This window comes from Paroedura picta, chromosome 1, assembly GCF_049243985.1.
Source record: "Paroedura picta isolate Pp20150507F chromosome 1, Ppicta_v3.0, whole genome shotgun sequence".
NCBI lineage: Eukaryota > Metazoa > Chordata > Lepidosauria > Squamata > Gekkonidae > Paroedura > Paroedura picta.
Window position 1 is genome coordinate 108639180 of NC_135369.1, and position 19002 is coordinate 108658181.

A 19002-nucleotide genomic window follows, 5' to 3' on the forward strand; every position below is an offset into this window, starting at 1 on the left:
TGGTACTGGCCGTTTTTCAAAATTTCTGTAGAAAGCTCTAAATATAACAATTAGGAAGGGAGGTTCAAATAGTAATGCTGATTGACTGACAGAAGATGAGGCTGTGGGATTCCTTTGGCTTTTTTTTGCTGTCCTCTAAATAAAAACACATAGAGCATGTTCATGGCACAAAGTCAAACTATCAGCCCAGGAGGGCTGTAAAATGGATAACTGAAATGCACCTCTTCACAATCAAGGTTGAAAGAGTGACTGGAGGGCTTGTGGCCAAGAAAGAATTTGAAGCTAGATAGACCTCCAAATATGAGTTTACTTGATCACAGTGATTCAATGTGGTGTAGTGGTTGGCATGTTAGACTGAGATTCAGGTCCAGATACCCAATTGTAAAATTAACCTCAGTGGGTAACCTTGGGCTAGACACTTTTCCTGAGCCTAAACTACCTCACAAGGTTATTGGGAGGATAAATAGCCACCGCTGCCCCCATTGGCACGTGGCAGTCGTTGCTGGTCGGGGGGGGGGGGGTCAGAGAACAACGTGTACGCTGCCATGTGCATGTGCAGGGCCCATTAAGGCCCTGGGCCGCATGCACAGGAAAACTGCATGTGCCTTGGGGGGCATGGTCAGGCAGCTTTAAAAAGAGGCCACGTAACCAGGATCTCCCTGTGTTAATACTACACAGTATTAGGAAAAACAGAAAAACAGTGTTGCACTGTTAAGATTTTCCTTTATTGACATAAGAGCAGTGCAAGAAATTTATAGAACAGAGGCAGGGACAATATTATCATTCCAACACATTGAGAAAATCTTTGTATAGGGGACTAGAAAATCCAGCAAAGTATTGGGGCTATTTCCAGTTCTTCAATGTGTCTCTCATCCGTACCACATGAGGTGGATGGAATATACTCTCTTTTTGTATGGTGGGCTTAATTCTTGCATCTTAAAAATATTGTCATCTCACTCTAGGTTAAAATTCAGGGTCGTAGCTCTGTTAATTGTTTATAGCAAAAAAGCAAAATAGAGTCTTGTGGCACTGGCTTTCACTGACTACTGCCTGTCAAATGCAAGTGAGTTTTGCAGGAGATGAGTACATGTATTTGCAATTTGTTGCACCCGTGTGGCATGGTAAGTAAAGCTTTCCCTATATGTTATTCAGCAAGAAAGTATCCTCCATGCAAAATGGATATTAACATCACATTGCCAACTTTCTTATACGCTCCCCAGAAAGCAATATACCGTCTTAATGTGTAACATTTCAGTTGAATGCCTTAAATCTCTTATTCCTGTGAACAAAAGGAACCTGTACATTGTAGTTTTGCAAAAGTGTTGTCATGAATATGTTTGTTTTCTATGCAGCCATTGCTTTTGAGCCATGATGCTATCTGGAAATTTCTGCTTTCATTTTTTGCTTTTATAGAGCCCTTAGACAAGCTGTGATAGACACAGGCCAGCTAGGAAGAACAGGCCCAATGCAGTTGACTGATGAACTCCCTCACAAGTCCACATTGATCTTAATCGTGTAGGTGGCAGAACTGCTCAACACGGACTGACACTCTTTTTTGATGCATGGAAATGGTCCCCTTGATGTACTTCTGTGATTCCACTTGCATATCTTGCTCTGAGATGTGATTGGGCCCAAATACTGAGATGCGTGTCCTTTTTGGCAGGAGGCTCTCCTAAAATAAACGATTGCTGTTAAGATGAGATTTAACTTAGAAATACATATTTGAGAGGAAAATATACCATCAGTTTAGGGAAACCCTTCTTCTACAAAGCCTCATAATGTGAGTGGTCCACACAGAATGAAGTGATTCCAATAAAAAAGCTTTTATTTGATGCCGATGGGGAACAGGGAATGGTCCCATATTCAGTGTGCTTGATGTTATGTGCTATTCATTTGCCCTTGCGTAGTGCAGTTTGTTTTGACTGCCATAAAGAAGCAGCCAAAAGCTATGCACAACCCCCCACAGAATGCAGCTTGACTACTGGAAGTGCTGGACAGTCTCCTCACCCCATTTCTGGCAGTTCACCTTATATTGTCCATATTTGTTAACATTTGATTTTGTTTTTACATGATAAGTTAATAATTTAATGGGCTGGAGTTTATAGGTGTTCCACTGGCAGAGGCCCACCTTTTCCTGCCCCCCTTCCCCTAGTAGCCCCCTGTGATGCTCTAAAAAGGCATTCTTGAGGAGCCAGGAGATCCTTGCAGATAAGAAATACTTGGGAGCAGTGAGTTGTAGTGAGGCTGGGAACTGTCAACTATTCCCCTCTGCCTTCTTCTGTTAGGAGAAGCTCAACTGGGGTTTTTGACAATTAGCCTGACGTAATGGTTAAGAATGATGGACTTTAATCTGGAGAACCAGGTTTGATTCCCCACTCCTCTACATGAAGCCCGCTGGGTGACTTGGGCCAGTCATAATTCTTTCTGACCTCTCTCAGCTTCACCTACCTCAAAAGGTGACTGCTGTGGGGAGAGGAAGGGAAGGCAATTGTAAGGAGCTTTGAGACTCACGGTGGAGAAAAATTGAGTATGAAAACCAATTATTCTTATTTTTATAGACATAAGTGTCTTTCACAATTACATCCACATGGACATGCAGGTAAGAGAAAGATAAGGCACTGCCTGTGACACAAAGTAAAGCCTATTCTAACCTATAGTTATCTTTAGAGGTGTTCATACTATCCCCACCAAAAAGTGGAGTTCTGCATTAGATGGACATCCAAACGATAGCACCAAGAATTGCAAACAGTACTTCTAATACATATGCAAATATGATTTTTCTATCTGAAGTTTCTTCTTCTTCTTCTTCTTCTTCTTCTTCTTCTTCTTCTTCTTCTTCTTCTTCTTCTTCTTCTTCTTCTTCTTCTTCTTATTATTATTATTATTATTATTATTATTATTATTATTAGAGTTGGTTCTTATATGCCGCTTTTCCCTACCCGAAGGAGGCTCAAAGTGGCTTACAGTCACCTTCCCATTCCTCTCCCCACAGCAGACACCCTGTGAGATAAGTGAGGCTGAGAGAGCCCTGACATTCCTGCTCGGTCAGAACAGCTTCATCAGTGCCGTGGGGAGCCCAAGGTCACCCAGCTGGCTGCATGTGGGGGAGCACAGAATCGAACCTGGCATGCCAGATTAGAAGTCCGCACTCCTAACCACTACACCAAACTGGCTCTCTCAATTATTATTATTATTATTATTATTATTATTATTATTATTATTATTATTATTATTATTATTATTATTATTATTATTATTTCAATTTTTATATCCCGCCACTCCCGATCAGAATAGGCAGGTTACAATCATCCACAATTAAAACCCCCAATAAACCCCCATTAAAAATTAAAAAGGGACATAAAAATTACAATACATAGATCAACAAACATTGCAGTATAAATCCACTACATCCCTCCATAAATATCCAATAGGGAAGTGGCAATAGGGGAGCCATAACCCCTCCGTAGGTAACCCTGGCTTACCGCTGTCCCTGATCAGATCTTCTACTCAGAATGTACTTCTGCTTCTGAATGTAATGTTGGTAGAAGACTTTTTGGATAGTCTCTGGGACTGAAAAAATACTTAAATACCTTTAGGGAGAGATAAGAAACTGTGCAGACCACAACAGCTTTGTCCTCCAACTATTGGTGGAATGTTCTATAGATGATCCATGCATATCCAGAACCATGTCAGAATAATAAATGTTTCTCATTTTCAGATTCTGGAATGCAAATATTTATTTTATGCATTTATTAGGTGATAGAACACTGCATCCTTTCTACTTTCTCAAACCTACTAATGTTCAAAAGCACTCCCAAGAGTTGCTGCTGTGTTGCATTGTCCAGCTACTGAAATGAGTCACTAGATGGCTCTACTTTACCAGGGTATATTATTTCTATCCCATTGTTATCAATGGGATTGTAGCTCAAAGGAGGTAGACAATAATGACATTTCAGTTCTTTCCCCCCTCACAAAGGACAATTTTCTTTCTCCTAGTAAAGTTTCTGTTGAGCTAGAGATGAAGAAGAGAGCATCTGGCCTTGCTTCCGGCTACGATGCCTTCTCTTCAGCAAGATTTCAAGACCCCTTCACGTGGCGGGTGTCTATTAACTCTAGAACAGTCCTCAGCTGGTTGTACTATAAGATAATAAGAAAAAAAATCCTTAGCAGATCTACGCAGGTTTCTGTAAAATACGCTGAGCTGTGAGAGCAGGTCAGTATTTAAATATAATAAATAAATAAATCCAATTTTATTCGTTGAGGCTTACTCCAAGAAAAGGATTCTTAGGATTACAGGCCAAGGTCTATCTAACTCCTCACAAAAGGGAGGTGAGATGGTAAACTAGAGTATTGGCTGTACTCCTTCAGTCCAGGATCCAGGTATCAATGAACTCTCAATTAAACAACATTACTGATAAAAGAACATGAAACAAAGGGTTGCAACAAACTAAAATTATATGACAGACCCCCTGCAAGTTCTATTTCAGACCCCTGTATGTCAGATACTTCCATTAAATTTAATGGTGGTGAGGAGAGTAAATTGGTGACAGGGGTGGGTGACCAGGAAGAACCAGTGTTTGATTGGCTGGTAAACCTCCTTATCAGTTCTATAGTGAAATGGCAAATAAGTCGTTGAAGTATATTCCATAAGTGCTCTTTTAATGTTATAGCTGCCTTCACTCACAGGTGGGGTCAATACATAAGAATGGAAAAATTACTGAGAAAGCCCCTCCAAATGCTTACCTTCCAAAGAGTTATTCCTTCTTTCATATTTAGGGTGGCAACTTCACCAACCACAATGGCCCTGGGGGCAAGATGATCTACAGCACCTGATTTCCTGATGAAAATTTTGAGCTGAAGCACGTTGGGACAGGTGTTTTCTCAATGGCCAATGCAGGACCCAACACCAATGGATTTCAGTTCTTCATTTGCATGGCCAAAACTGACTGGCTAGATGGGAAGCATGTTGACTTTGGCCACATGAAGGAAGGGATGGATGTTGTGAAAAAATTGAGGGCTTTGGCTCCAAGAGTGGGAAGCCATCAAAGAAGATAGTCATCACCGACTGTGGTCACCTGTCCTAACAGCAGCTTGGCCCCTCCTCTCTGGAGAATTGTCGCTGGTGTCCAACGGGATCCATACTTAGGCATTTCTCTCCTGGATTTTGTACTGATGAGAAGATGAACTTTTGCTGAGCCATCATTTGTTAGAGTTGAAACATTTGGGAAGGTTCCACTTTGACAGATCTGATCATGTGTCTGGTTTTGTGCTTTCAACTTAACTTAGTTGTACTATTTTTATATAAAATTGAAAACTGAAGGTTTGATAATTTGGGGGGGGGGGTACAAGAACAAAGGCTGCTAGCAGGAATTTGTTAGAAAGCCACCAAATACCTCAGTCTTCCACACTGTGAATCTAATAAACGTGCAAACTCTGAATTGCGAGACTCCTAACCAGCATATTCCCATCTAACTACCTTGAAGGTTCTTGAATTCTATTTGAAATGAATGTTGTTGACTCCTATTGACTGACACGTCTACAGTAACTGGATCAGGATTTCAAAGAAGGGTAGTCAGGTAGTTAACTGTGTTGCTGAGTTCTAAAAGTCTTGACCTCTTATCTCCAGAAGCTCAGTCGAGATGAATTAATGGGTAGCTCTGCTTCCCTCAGATTCATTTTCATCTGTATTTGACAGCAGCTCATTGCCTAAGGGACAAGCCTGGAGTTATGTTCTGTAGGGGATCTTTACAATCTGAAAAGATCTCCGACCTCCTGCAGCAGCAACCAAAGTGCAAGCAGCAGCACTGATGGATCTCCTACAACACTCTGGGTTCTTTCTTTCCTGGATCACCAATAAGTGAAGAAGGTTAAATTTTTGCACCCCTTGCTTGAAACAAACGTGTGTTGCAGACCTGCAGTTAGGGCTTGACTCTGGAAACAAAACAGAGCTGTAGGATACTTCCTTAATTTTCATAGGGAGAGAAGGGAGATAGCCGAATCTGTTCAGTTTGTTCCATTGTTATTGCCATTGTTGTATTTCTATTTGACACAAAAATCGAGTCTGATGTATTGTTCTTTTACATTCCATGTGAACTGCCCTGAGCCTCAGGGGAGGACGGTATACAAATGTAATAAGTCAATAATAAGTAAATAAGCCAGGATGCTTGTCCACAACCATTATGAAGAAGGATATAGGACAAATGAAGAACCAACAACGATTCTCAAGAGAACCTTGGTATCGAAATGGTTTGATCTACTAATTTCACCCATCATAGGAAGTTGTGATCATCTTAGTGATGTTGCAGGTCATTGCCTTCCCCCATATCCTACTCCAAACTGGTCTTTGCATTTCTAAATATTTAATAACATTGAAGAGAAGGGTTGAGAGGGTAGTTAATTCTCCTTTGTGGGCCTTAATCTTACTGTCCATTAATCTTTGCAGCAGTTACAGGAAATCCAAAAAGAATTTGAAGGGAAAATGTATAAATTCTTCAGATATGAACTTAATAGTGCTTATTCATTTCAGAGATAACACTGCTATTTAGGAAGTCCCAAAGCACATTTTGTCTTTGCAGATTAAATTTCCTGTGCTAGCAAGCAGCTTATAAATGTTATGTAACTCAATTTTTAATACTATTTGTTGGCAGCAAATAGCAGTAGGAAATCCTAAGGGCATTTCCTTTTTTTTTCTTTTAAAGAAACAAAATGAACAAAACTAGAGAAGAGTAATCAAGATTTCTCCAGCAATTTTGTGAACTATTCTATAATACATTTGTTCATTTCTCCTTTCCTTTGCACTCATCCTTTTCATATCACCCTGTGACTGACATAAGGCTTGATTATAGGGTTGGGAAATACCTGGAGATTTTGGTGGTGGAACCTGAGGAGGGTGCAGTTTAGGGAGGGGAAGGACTTCAAAGGGATATAGCGTCATAGAGTTCACCTTCCAAAGTGTCCATTTTCTCCAAGACCTTTTCCGCATTTCAGTGTTGCCCAGCAAATTGAATCCCCAGCTGATGCTCTGATTTGCAGCACCCTTTCTGCAAAACAGCATTTATTTGGGGGATTTCCCCCTCCTGAATTTGGATTCAGCCCTCTCCACTTCCTTTAAAAACGTGTTGTGTAGCTGTACCATCATGTACTTTATCAATGATGGAACCTCCTTTTTTGCACATATGCTGTAATGTTATAACATTATAACATTGTTTAAAATGCTGTATGTATTGTGGGGAACAGCATGGTTGCCATATCAAAAGGATATCATCAAACTGGATACAGTGTTATTCAATGATTATGAAGAATGCTAAACATGTTGCCATGTGTTTTGTTTGTGACAGAATCTCCTTTTTTGAATATGCATAAGATCGTAACAAGCTATATTGTCAAAGATAAAATCTTTTTTAAAGTGTCCACGGTCTTTTTGGGATCAGGCAGGCCAAACACAGACCCTTTTCTATTTTCTGGAGATGGGGAATGAACTGGGAAAGAGAGGTGGGTGGGTGATCAAGCAGCCTTCTCCTGATCATACAGGGGTCTGAGCACCTTGTTTTAAAGCCAACCATTAACACAAAATGACTCTTTAGGCTCCAGGGACCATGTTCAGTGTCTCAGAAATCCACCCAGACAGAAATAAAGTAAAAAAAAAAAATCCCCAAGGGAGGAGGGAATGCTGTATTGTTCTGGTGTTTCTCCATAGCAATGGGGCAGTGTGGTGGAGGGTGGTCAGTGATGACATGGAGGCAACATGCAAGGCCACGCAGAGCTGAGAGTCCATGGGGAATGTGGTGCCACATAAGGCACCTTGCTAAAGGTACTCATTCATGTGCCGCCAGCTGTCCCGGGGCCCACCAGCCCCAGGGCTGACCCATGCTCCCCCCTTGTGAGGGGGAGGTGGGCAGGGGAGCGGCAGCCCTCTCCACCCCTCGCCATTGCTGCCTTTCCCCTCAACTGCCATCCTGCTAGTGCCTGCTGCTTTTCAGCTTGCAGCGGGCTTTCTACAAGTATATATAATAGTAACCTAAAAACAGTTCCCCAAAGATATAAATCTGTAATATGGCTGTAAAATACTAAAACCTCCTCTCCTCGCAGTGGAGCCATTGGTGTTGGTCCAGGTTACAACACTGGAGGTGGTAGAAATCAGGTAGATCGTCCGGCAGCTCCGGGCACATTCTAGCACTGTGCCCAGGAACCTTAAATGGGGGGGAGGGCACCTAGCCACAACCGAATGAACTAGAGTTTCTCACAAATATGCAACTGCACTTAGCATTAAAAAGCTTGAATCCATTAGATAATTTCTTTCTGTCTGTAGAGTATGCCTTTCATACCTCCCCCTCTCACTGCAGACCAAAATACTCCCTGAAATCCCCAGGAACACTATTTGGGGCTGCAGGAGGAGGGGAAGGTGAGAAAGTCATGCTCGGTGGATGGAATATGTGCTGGCTAGCTGCTGGTTCTTAGATGATTAAGACCCTGAGACCTGGGCTGAGTCTCCGGGCTGCCTCCTAGCAACTCTAAGCAAGATCTACAGTGCAAATTAGGTGTCAAGCTTCTAACTGCATAGTACAAAAAGTTCAATCTGATTTGAATTAAACCAGAAATAAGCATTCAAAAAGGTCTGGGTCTGAGCCATGTGCAATGCGATCCAATTTGGCTCCACTGGTGGCTAGCACTGCCATAAAGTGTATTGACCTGACTTAGTGAACTATCCTTATTGCTGATTATCATAATGGAACCTTGGCCCTGATGTTAGCTTGGTCATGGCCTTCAGTTTTATCAGCTGACTCAGACTGGCTTATTCCCAGCACACCCCTTGTCACTCCCCCAAACCGCATGATAGAAATGAGCTGGAAAATGCTAAAAACTGCTCCTAGCAGCAGCAACAGCCAGGGCTCTGAGCTTGCTTGTGCCCATGACCGATAGTTACTCATTTTCCATGCACCCTTTTCTATTCTGCCTGTCAGGAAAAAGGGCCAACTGGCTTTCAAAAGCAAAGCCAGGTTATGAACCCCTTGCTGTCTGTGGACTTTTTGTGTCCAGCTTCAATATTCCTTCTCCCCCCATGGTATAGGTTGTACAAACGTATTTTGGGGTTTTCTCTGTCTACATTTGGAGGGACTCAGACTGGACTTGCATTTAATCTGAACTATTAACAGAGGCTCCATTTCAGAATTAAAAGATGAGGAAACAGAAATAAATATCTAGCAAAGTTCAAATATGAGATCTTAGACAAGATTAAACTGCAAAACCCCCAAACCATTCCAAATAAACCATAAGCAGAATATTGGTTGTAAATAATGTACATTATGGGGTGCCCTGAAATACAACTCAAGTGGTACAATTAGTGCAGAATGTGGTTATCTGGTGCTAGAAATGCCAATCACATCTCTAGACTACATAGATCAATTCCTGTTGTAATTGCAATCAGCAACTAATTGGGTGAAGTCAGCCTTGAAGGGCTGTTGTTAAGCTGTTTAAACTGCTAGGCTGTACCTATGGGCTTACCAGTGACACCTAATGGTCACTCTGAAGTTGCAATGGAAAAATTCCAAGCACATGGCTGGGGATCCCTTTGTTTAAGGTGGGCTCACACCCACTTCCTGCTTCCTCAGGATGAGCAGATCAGTGTGATTTTGCTGACACAAGGGGCAGCCATTAAGGTTCTCTGCCATCTCCATCTGCTGCTGTGTGCGATGTAGTCTGCTTGGAGCCCAGCCATAGAGGTTTGTAGTATGCTGCTTTTGTAACTACTCTTTAAACTTTTGTACTCTGCTTCAGTAAAGAGGTTGAAACAGATGAATATGATATCAGTTTGTAAATGATTTTTCCTAGTAAAGATTCTCTCCTTTAAACCTAAGCTGACCAGGCGTCCCGAATCTAGCGGGACACGCCCACTTTTCTGGGAAAAGCCCTGCATCCTGCCCGACTCTTGAAAAGTCCCGCGGCTTCCCCGTCCTCCCTTCTCATTACGGATCTGCCTGGGTCTGTGATGCCTCCCTCGTCTCCCTCTTCCTGCGGCCACAATTCTTCCCACTCTCCAAGTCTGGGTGGGTAGGGACGATTTAAGTGGCTTGGCGCCAAGCCTGGGGAATGAGCAGGTCCCCTCTCAGCTTTCCCCTCGGCGTCATGCTTTCCTCGCCTGCCCCGCCCAGACAGATGGCAGGCCTTGGAGTGGTTCTTCGACGGTGAGTCCAGTTGGAGGGAGGGAGGGCCGCTGCTGTCCCCGCCTCTGCCCCAGTCAGAGGGAGGGCCGCCTCCACTGCCGTCCCCGCCCCAACTGGAGGAAGGGAAGGCCACCGCTGCTGCCCCCACCACTGCTGCCGCCGCCCCTGGTGTCCCACTTTACCTCCGGCAAACCTGGTCACCTTATTTAAACCTCAAAGTGCCTCATCTGTGCCTCATCCATATAGGTAACTATTTCTTTGGAGGGACTCAGGACCAAATCAAGTCTCCAAGTCTTCCTTACCAGAAAATGGATGCAGTGGAGGGGAGATTCTATGACATTGATCTCCACTATGGTCCCAGTCCTCACCAGGCTCCACCCCCAAATCCCCAGAAATTTCCCAGCCTGGAGCTGGCAATTCCTAACCAACTCTAACCAACTAAGAATTTTAAAAAAAATTACCCTAATCTGTTCCCAGCGTAGTTCAGGTATAACCATGGTTGTGGGATCTGTTAGTGGTAGAAAGTGATGTCACAGCTGACTTATGGCATACCTGTGGGATTTCAAGTAGGGATGTGCAATGAAAAAAAAGAGGATTGTTTCAGATTCAGTCCAAATCTGATTCATCTGACTCACCAATAGTTTTTTCTTTAATTAGGCTGAATCAATTTGTTGCCATTAAAGCCTATGGAGATTTCCCCCTTTTCATCTTTTCCTGGCTCTGGGGGTGCAGTGTGGGTTTGAGGTAGAGGTGCCAAACTTGTAGCATGGCTGCAGGAACCTCTCCTCAAAAGAACCCACAACTTAAAAAAAAATTTGGACCAGGGAACCCTATTCTAGGGCATTCAAACAGGGTGCCTCCATCTTACCTTCATTATTTCCTTTGATGAGAAAAAAATAGATTCTCTGGTCTGTTCATACATTCCCATCATTGGAAATAGTGGGGGTCAGATGGAGGCACCCTCTGGATGCCCTAGAATTGGATCCCCTGGCCCAATTTATTTGAAACATGGGTTCTTTTGAAGAGAGGGTTGGTGCCTCACTGCAAGTTTGGTGCTTCTACCTCAAACCCACCCCAGAGCCCGGAAAATATGAAAAGGGGAACTCCGCCCTTCTTTTTCCCTTTAAAGTTTAAACAGCCACTTGTTCAAATCAATGAATCATGATTTGGCAAATTGGACACAGTTGATTCAGCCATTTAAACTTACAGGGGAATGGTGATTCGGCCCATTCATACTCATTCAGGTACTTTTCAGTCAATCCAGATTGAATTGCACACTCCTGTTTTTAAGGCAAGAGATGTTCAGAGGTGGTTTGCCATTGCCTGCCTCCCTATTAAGCTCTTGGTTTTCCTTGGAGATCCCCCATCCAAGGCTGACTAACCAGGGGAGTTGGCTTCCAAGATCTGAGGAGATGGGGCTTTAATGGGCTATCCAGGCCAGGTGGTTTAGCCTGTTAGCTACTTGAAAATAAGTATGGAAGTTCTTGCTGAGTTCTTTCTGGGATTGTTAGGCTGACGGTTCTATATTATTACGGTTAGATCCTGTCACTGAATAAAGGCTCTAGCCTTTTTCAAATCTGGCTGTTACGGAGATCCAAAAGGTAAGTGAAGTGATGTATTGAATAGCCTGAGCAAAGGACTAATTGCCACTTGTGGTCATTCGGCCTGTTATCTGTCAGCCACAGATTGCCATGCCCTGCTGTACACTGTAAGGCTGTGAAGCAATTATAAGCAGAGAGACCTATTCTGTGTTCCGCTGCCAGTAATCTCCACACAGGCTGTGACCTTCTGATGGCAAATGCTTCATTTCTGACCCCATCATATGTCATCATACAGCTGAACTCTTGCAAAGCAAACAGACCTCTTTGAAATTGACTTTTTGTGTGTGTGCAAAATTGCATCAGCTAATTTCAAACAGCAGTCATTCCAATGGCTCATGACCAAAAGACAAAGTGGCTTAAACCAAAACCAGCTTCAGTGTTCCCTGGAGCCGGCTTCTTTGATCAGGCAATGGATGGTTCATACGGGCTCCAGTCCTCTAGAAAAGGTCTACTGGGCATGCAGCTAAATCAACTGTTTACTGAAGGCTGTGATACTTGTTTGTTTGTTTGTTTCTTAGATTTCTTACCTGCTACTCCCATCAAGCTGCCAGTTACAAAGAGTAAAATCCCACAATAAAGCACTAATACAATCCCCACCTTAAAACCTTAGCCCCTCCCCATGACAAACACTAAATGTATCAATGGCTGCAGTGATAAGACTATAGCTCAAGTATTTCTTATATCTGGTATGCTATCCTGACCTTGCCTGATCTCAGAAACTAAGCAGGGTATTCCCTGGTCAGCATTCAGATGGTCCAAGGTTAAAGTCAGGTGGGAAATGGCAAACCACTTTGGTATGTCTTTTCCTTTAAAGCTGCTGTAAGTCTGCTGTGACTTGAGAGTTCTTGACATACATGTTATTTGTCTTGTATTTGTATACCAACAAGTTATAGCTGCTGCTGGTAATCAAGATTCATTGCAAGGTATTAACACTCTACAGGCTGCCAGGGAAGAAACTTGCTGATCATGCCTGTCCCCTTTAAGTAGTGAGAAAGGATTCAGGTAAACAACATGAACTGAGTTTCCACAATCTAATAAATTTGTCACTCAGTCAAAGAAGGAAACCACATTGGTCTAGCAAGACTCGTTAGAGACAAAGCCTTGCTGATTTCCCTGGATCAACAGTGAATCTGATCTCAACTACAGGGAAGATAATGGAACAGATGATCTGTAATAATTTGAAGAACAATTTGTTGAGAAAATATCCTCAACCCCTCCCCCCCATTATATATACATGCATAGATCAAAGGATCACCCTCACCGGCAGGTGATTGGATATTCAAAAGTTTGAATGTATTGGATCCTTGGAGGATCCTGCTGCAAGCTGACCAACCAGGTTGCAGCTTGGCTTTTTGAATCCATTGACTCCCATGGGGAAGCCAGCTGGCTCTTGAGTGAATCAGCATCTGTGAATCTTGACCCTGCCTCGGACCCAGTACGCAGTCAGGGCTGCATACACGAGAAATATATCTTGCCTCTGAATCAACTTATACCCTTTCTTCAAAGCTCAGGTGAGTCTGCAATTGCCTTCACTGCTTGGGTCTGGGTTTTTAATATCTACTTGCTAGCAATTTACGATAATCTCTGAAGAAGCAATGGCCCTACATAATCCAGGGGTCAGTTTACAGCCCAGGGGATGGGGGCAGGACAAAAAGGAAGGCAGTGAGTGGCATGCCCAGCTCGAAGGCAGAATGCCATCTTTAACTACTAGGTGGCAAGGGAACCAATCAGTGGCTGGCACCCTGGTGGATCCCAGGGCATGCCATGCCATGGTTTACGCTCAGAAGGCAGGCAGCAGGAATGGGTATATATTGGGCAGCAGTCATCTCCATGCTGTACCAGTGCTCCTGCTGTTGTATTCAATAAAACTGTGGCCAGATTTTCTGAAACATGTTTGTGTGACTGATTCCTTTATCACTCTTACCCCCCACATCTTCCTGGGCCTACAAAGTATGCAGGGTTTATCCCTTGAAACTGAAGGGTAATGCATTTTCCAGACCTTTCTCCTTGCAGATGATAAATATAAGACTTTATTCCCTAAAATAATATTTTTGTGCCCAAAGTGAATGTGGTAGCTAGTTGTTGCAAATTCCAGCAGTGTGAACAGAAACCTAAGAAAGCAACACTATGGTATACTCCTGCCCTCAGAGACCTGATTGTCTCCTGTGACTTTGGTAATATGACAGATGATTTGAGATAAGTTTATTGAGAAAACAAATACGTCTTGCATAAGAGAATGGTTGCTTCTAGGATAAGACCACTCAGTGGAAAAAACCATTACTACTTCTAACTAAATCAATACAACCCTGGCAGAAGACAAATCAGTGAGCTTGGATACAGGAGGCAAAGCACAAAGTGCAAGTCCTCCACAGAAACCCTTAATGCACACCCAAAGCTGCAGCAAGAAAGTGAGTGAGCAACAGCATACCTTTGCAGTGTGTCCATTTTTTTTGACAATAATGACTATGGGCTGGTAGAACCACAACAAAATAATATATTGGCAAGGCCTTAAGTCTGCAATGTGTGGATAGAGTTGACTTATGGTGATTCCAGCAAGGGGCTTTCAAGGCAAGTGAGAAGCAGAGGTGGTTTGCTGTTGCTTTCCCCTGCAGAGTCTTCCTTGGTGGTCCCCAATGCCAACTACTGAATCTGCTTAGCTTCCAGGATCTGATGAGAAATGGCTATACCATGCTGCCTAATCTGTTGGTGGTCCCTGGCCCCAGAGAGATACCCCCGGCCTCAACAAGGCCTTTCTGGTCCTGGCCCCAACCTGGTGGAATGAGCTCCCAGGAGAACTGAGGGCCCTGATGGAGCTGGCAAAGTTCCACAGGGCCTGTACAATGGAGCTCTTCTGCCAGGTCTTTGGTTGAGGCTGGGTTAGCAAAATCAATGCCCCCCCCCCAGTCCCGCTATAATATCTAGCCCACCCTTGTTAGTTGACTACAGGAGGTAGGAGGGATCTCAATATATTTTAGATGTGCGTTGTTTTGTGGGATGGGGTTTTATGGGGATTTTATATGTAACCTGCCTTGAGTCCAAGGAGGAAGGTAGGCTAGAAATTTAATAAATAAATACAATTAATTAATAGATTCAGATGGGTAAGAAGAAGTTGGTAAGAAGCAGCAGAACAAAGTTTGAGTCCAGTGGGACCTTTAAGACAAAGTTTTATTCAAGGTCTAAGCTTTCATGTCTACACACACTTGTTCACATGCTATAGGCCTTGGAGGTACCCACTGGACTCAAACTTTGTCCAGAAGCTTAATAGTTTGCAGACAGCTAAATTGGAAGGGAAAACATGGAAGATCTTTACTACTGGTCTGTTACAAACTTACTGGGCTTCACAACATGCTATATGTCAGTTCAGAACTATTTGTTGGAATGGAATCAGCAAGTTATTTGGTCCAGGCCTACAGTGCAGGGCTGGTCAGTCTATATTGCAAGGTCCTGGACTCAGGAGAGATGTCTGGCTACAGGTCAGGAATTGCAGACTTTACACTCATAGGCCTTTGTTCCAGGTGGGACCACCCACTTCCTCTTCATACTAGGAGAGAAACTGAGCCTTTGTGCTCAGTCACACATCTTGCTTTGCTTTGTCTTGTTGTCTCCATTGCAGTTTACAATGCCTTTGTTCTAGCACTATGAAAGAACTGTGTTGTTCTGAAATTTGTAAGCTCATGGCCCTGATGTGGTGAAAAACCAGAGTATAGTATACTGATGTAAATATAAGCAAATAAACTTTATTCTTTTATCCTCTTATCAAATGTTCCTGCTTCTCATTGAAGCTGCCTTTGGGATTCTGAGGTAATGTAATAAGCCTGATATTTATGTTGTTTCTGTATCACTCCATGAGGTCTTGAAAGCACCAGCCCAATTACTGCTCTCTTGCACAGGCTGTTTGATTGGGAATTGTGCAATCCAAGTATATGAGCGGTTAGCTCCCCCCGCCACCCATGTCTTTCTCCTGTTCTCCCATTGGTCACTAGCCCCAGACAGATATGTGCACAATTGATATATGTAGCTGCCTGTTGGTTGGATTATTAGATATGTGTTATAAATATGACAGTTGCTTAAGAATGGGGAAAATGTGATGTTCATAGATACAGCAGTGGCTGTAAACAGCAGAGCCTGCTAGGAGACCTATTAGTGTAGAGCAGGGATAGAGTTGTCAGCCTCCAGGTGGAGACTGCAGATCTCTTGGAATCACAAGTGATCTCCATATGACTGGACTCGGTTCCCTTGGAAAACAGGGCTGCTTTGGAGGGTGGACTGCACAGTGTTATGGGCTGCTGGGGTCCCTCCCCTTCCCAAACCCTCCCTCCCCCATTTATCCAACACCAGATCTCCAGGAATTTCCCAACCCTGGGCTGGCAACCCTAGCCACAGGGAGCAGGAAGTAGAATGGCGGGGCTTTGGTTTGGGCCTAGGTTGCATCACGGAATGATGCCTCTTTAGGTTTCACAATAAACCTTGTGTGGGATCAACATTGTACTCTGTTGCTTGATATGATAATTCCATATTAATTGCAATAAAAATTGCTTGTGGAAAAATACGACAAGGCTAATATTTTTACTTTTATCTAGCCAAGTGTTAAGCACATTGCAACAGCAAGGTGTAAAGAGCAAATCTAAAGCAAATGTAAAATTCCCAAAGAACAGAATGTTTTTTAAAGGAATTTTAACAGCTGATGGAAAAGAATGAGGGGATTCCCATATAGTAGCGGTCCCCAACCTGTGGGCTGCGGACCACATGTGGTCCTTCGACTAATTGGAGGTGGGCCCCGAAGGACGCCTTCTCCCCCCCCTGGCCCTTTACTTCATCCCCCCCAGCCCTTTACAACACACTTCATTGTTGTGGCGTTTCTGTATCTTATTTTGAAGGGATGTTTAAACATTACCATAGAGATCAGAGAGTGTTAGGGCAGTGGTTGAGAGTAGAGGAGTAAACTACCCCCCCCCCCACCGGGCCTCAGTAAAAGGCGTTGAGTGGTCCCCGGAGAGTGGTCCCCGGCGTTGAGTGGTCCCCAGTGATAAAAAGGTTGGGGACCACTGCCATATAGTATTTACTCCCCTGTCCTTTCTTAGCTAATATTTAACCAGAATCCATTGATTTTTAACAGAAAAAAATGTGTGTACAGAAAAAACTGCATCTTGAGTTACAGCTGACATCTAAGCTCAAGAAAAGAGAAAATCAATAATTCATAAAATCAGTACTTGTATGAGAATCATCTGTCAACGGTCCACTGGCTTTGATCAACTATCTATTTAAGCTCTGTCCATTCCTTACTTTCTCAACACTTTAAAACAGAGTGACAAATTTATTTCTCTGGTACATGGTTTTATGTTAATAAATCTGGCTTTCTGATATCTGATATCTTTTGGACTACTTACCTGATGCAGGAAAGAATATGCTGTGAGTAAGGATACATTACTGTGTATATTTGAGAAAACACATGCATGCTAAAACAAGCATCTATCAGAATGCAGTTCTCTTTTTACTTGGCTCCAAATTCAGTCTTGGGAAATCCAACATAAGACAGAAATTTCTCTTCTGCTACCTTTTTACTTTTTACATTAGAAGATGAGATTTTATTGGAATAATCAAGGAAATTTTAATTGAGCAAAAGATTGTAAAAACATGCTTATGGACTCAGAATGCTATCAAAATGCTTGTGAAATCAAATGCATTTTTTTTTGTCAGGAGATATTCCTATGTATGCACACACTTGTGCCTCTGTGACTCAAGGAAGAGGTTGGGAAGAGAGAGATCCTCGTTTGATTCTCTGTGGGCAAGTTGCCCAGGGTAAAGGTAAAGGTATCCCCTGTGCAAGCACTGGGTCATGTCTGACGCTTGGGGTGACGCCCTCTAGCGTTTTCATGGCAGACTCAATACAGGGTGGCCTTGCCAGTGTCTTCCCCAGTCATTACCGTTTACCCCCCAGCAAGCTGGGTACTCATTTTACCAACCTCGGAAGGATGGAAGGCTGAGTCAACCTTGACCCGGCTGCTGGGATCGAACTCCCAGCCTCATGGACAGACAGCTTCAGACAGCATGTCAGCTGCCTTACCACTGCCCAGGGTACCGTAGTTTATAACCATGTGGACAGCTGACAGTCTTCAGAATTACCTGGGAGGACTGTAACTCCAGAAGGGATGCTGGCCAAGGCCATGAAGAAACATAAGCAAGCAAATTCATGAGAATACCCAAGGGATAGATCCAAGGAAATAAACGAAAGTAACCATGGAAGGGTAGCATTACAATACGAAAAAGGAAGATAGGTTCAAAACATAAACAATTGGTGCAATAAATTTTATATATCAATAAATTTTTAAGGACCAGCATAGCAAGTGAGCTCAGGATACATAGCAGAGCAGGGCTTTATGATCAGATCACTAAGGACAAGTTGGCATGACAAAGAGAACTCAGTTTGCAACTGAGGGGAGGTTGCAACATTTTGTTTCCTTTCTCTAAACAAGCATATGAATGTTTTCACTATGGATTTGAATAGTGTATAAATGGCATTAACCCCTCCAAGAACCAGCAAAGACAGTGAGGTGGACTTAAACCAGTGACAACATATGAAATAAAAAAGTTATAAAAGTGACCATATCAGCTCATCCCTAATTGTAGGGAAATCTGTTTCAGGTCCCTCAGACAAGTGAATCAAGCTGTACTCTACAGAGGAAGGTCATGGCTACCCTCTCTCCTTTTCATGGGCTGCTAAGCAGTGTATCCTAAAAGAAATTCCGTCCCAGTCAGGTGCATGGGGATTTGGTTTTGTTAATGTGTTACCTGGGCAGCATAGTTGGTGGTACTTCATGAATGCTTTGCCTCCACAGGTCATTGGTAACATGAAATGAATTTTTCACCTACCTGCCCCCCAAAATCCGTGGTATTCTGTTGTTCAAATTTTATCAAAGTGGTATAGGATGGAGATGGAATTAGCTGTGAAAAATATAGCATGTGTGTCTTTCTCCCAACATGTATCCCATGTCCTGAACATTAGGAACAACTGAATCTTCCTAGTTGTGATGTATTTATGTGAAGTAGGCATTCAAGATAACATTGTAATGACATTGACAACAGATCACTGCATCTATTGTGAAATGTTTAATTTAAGGAATCTGATAAGTGGTTGCATCCTAGGATGACATTATATCCTTCATATGCAAAGGTCTGGGCCTATTATGCATGTCTCAGTGTTCAACGCAGTCAGATCACCAACTCTTTTAAATCGTGCTTTT

The 19002-nt window shown here is 43.0% G+C and overlaps 1 pseudogene; it reads left to right on the forward strand.

Annotated features, from left to right (window-relative positions):
- Positions 1-1057: 1057 nt before the first annotated feature.
- LOC143824352 (peptidyl-prolyl cis-trans isomerase F, mitochondrial-like) lies at positions 1058-5084 on the forward strand (annotated as a pseudogene).
- Positions 5085-19002: the final 13918 nt, after the last annotated feature.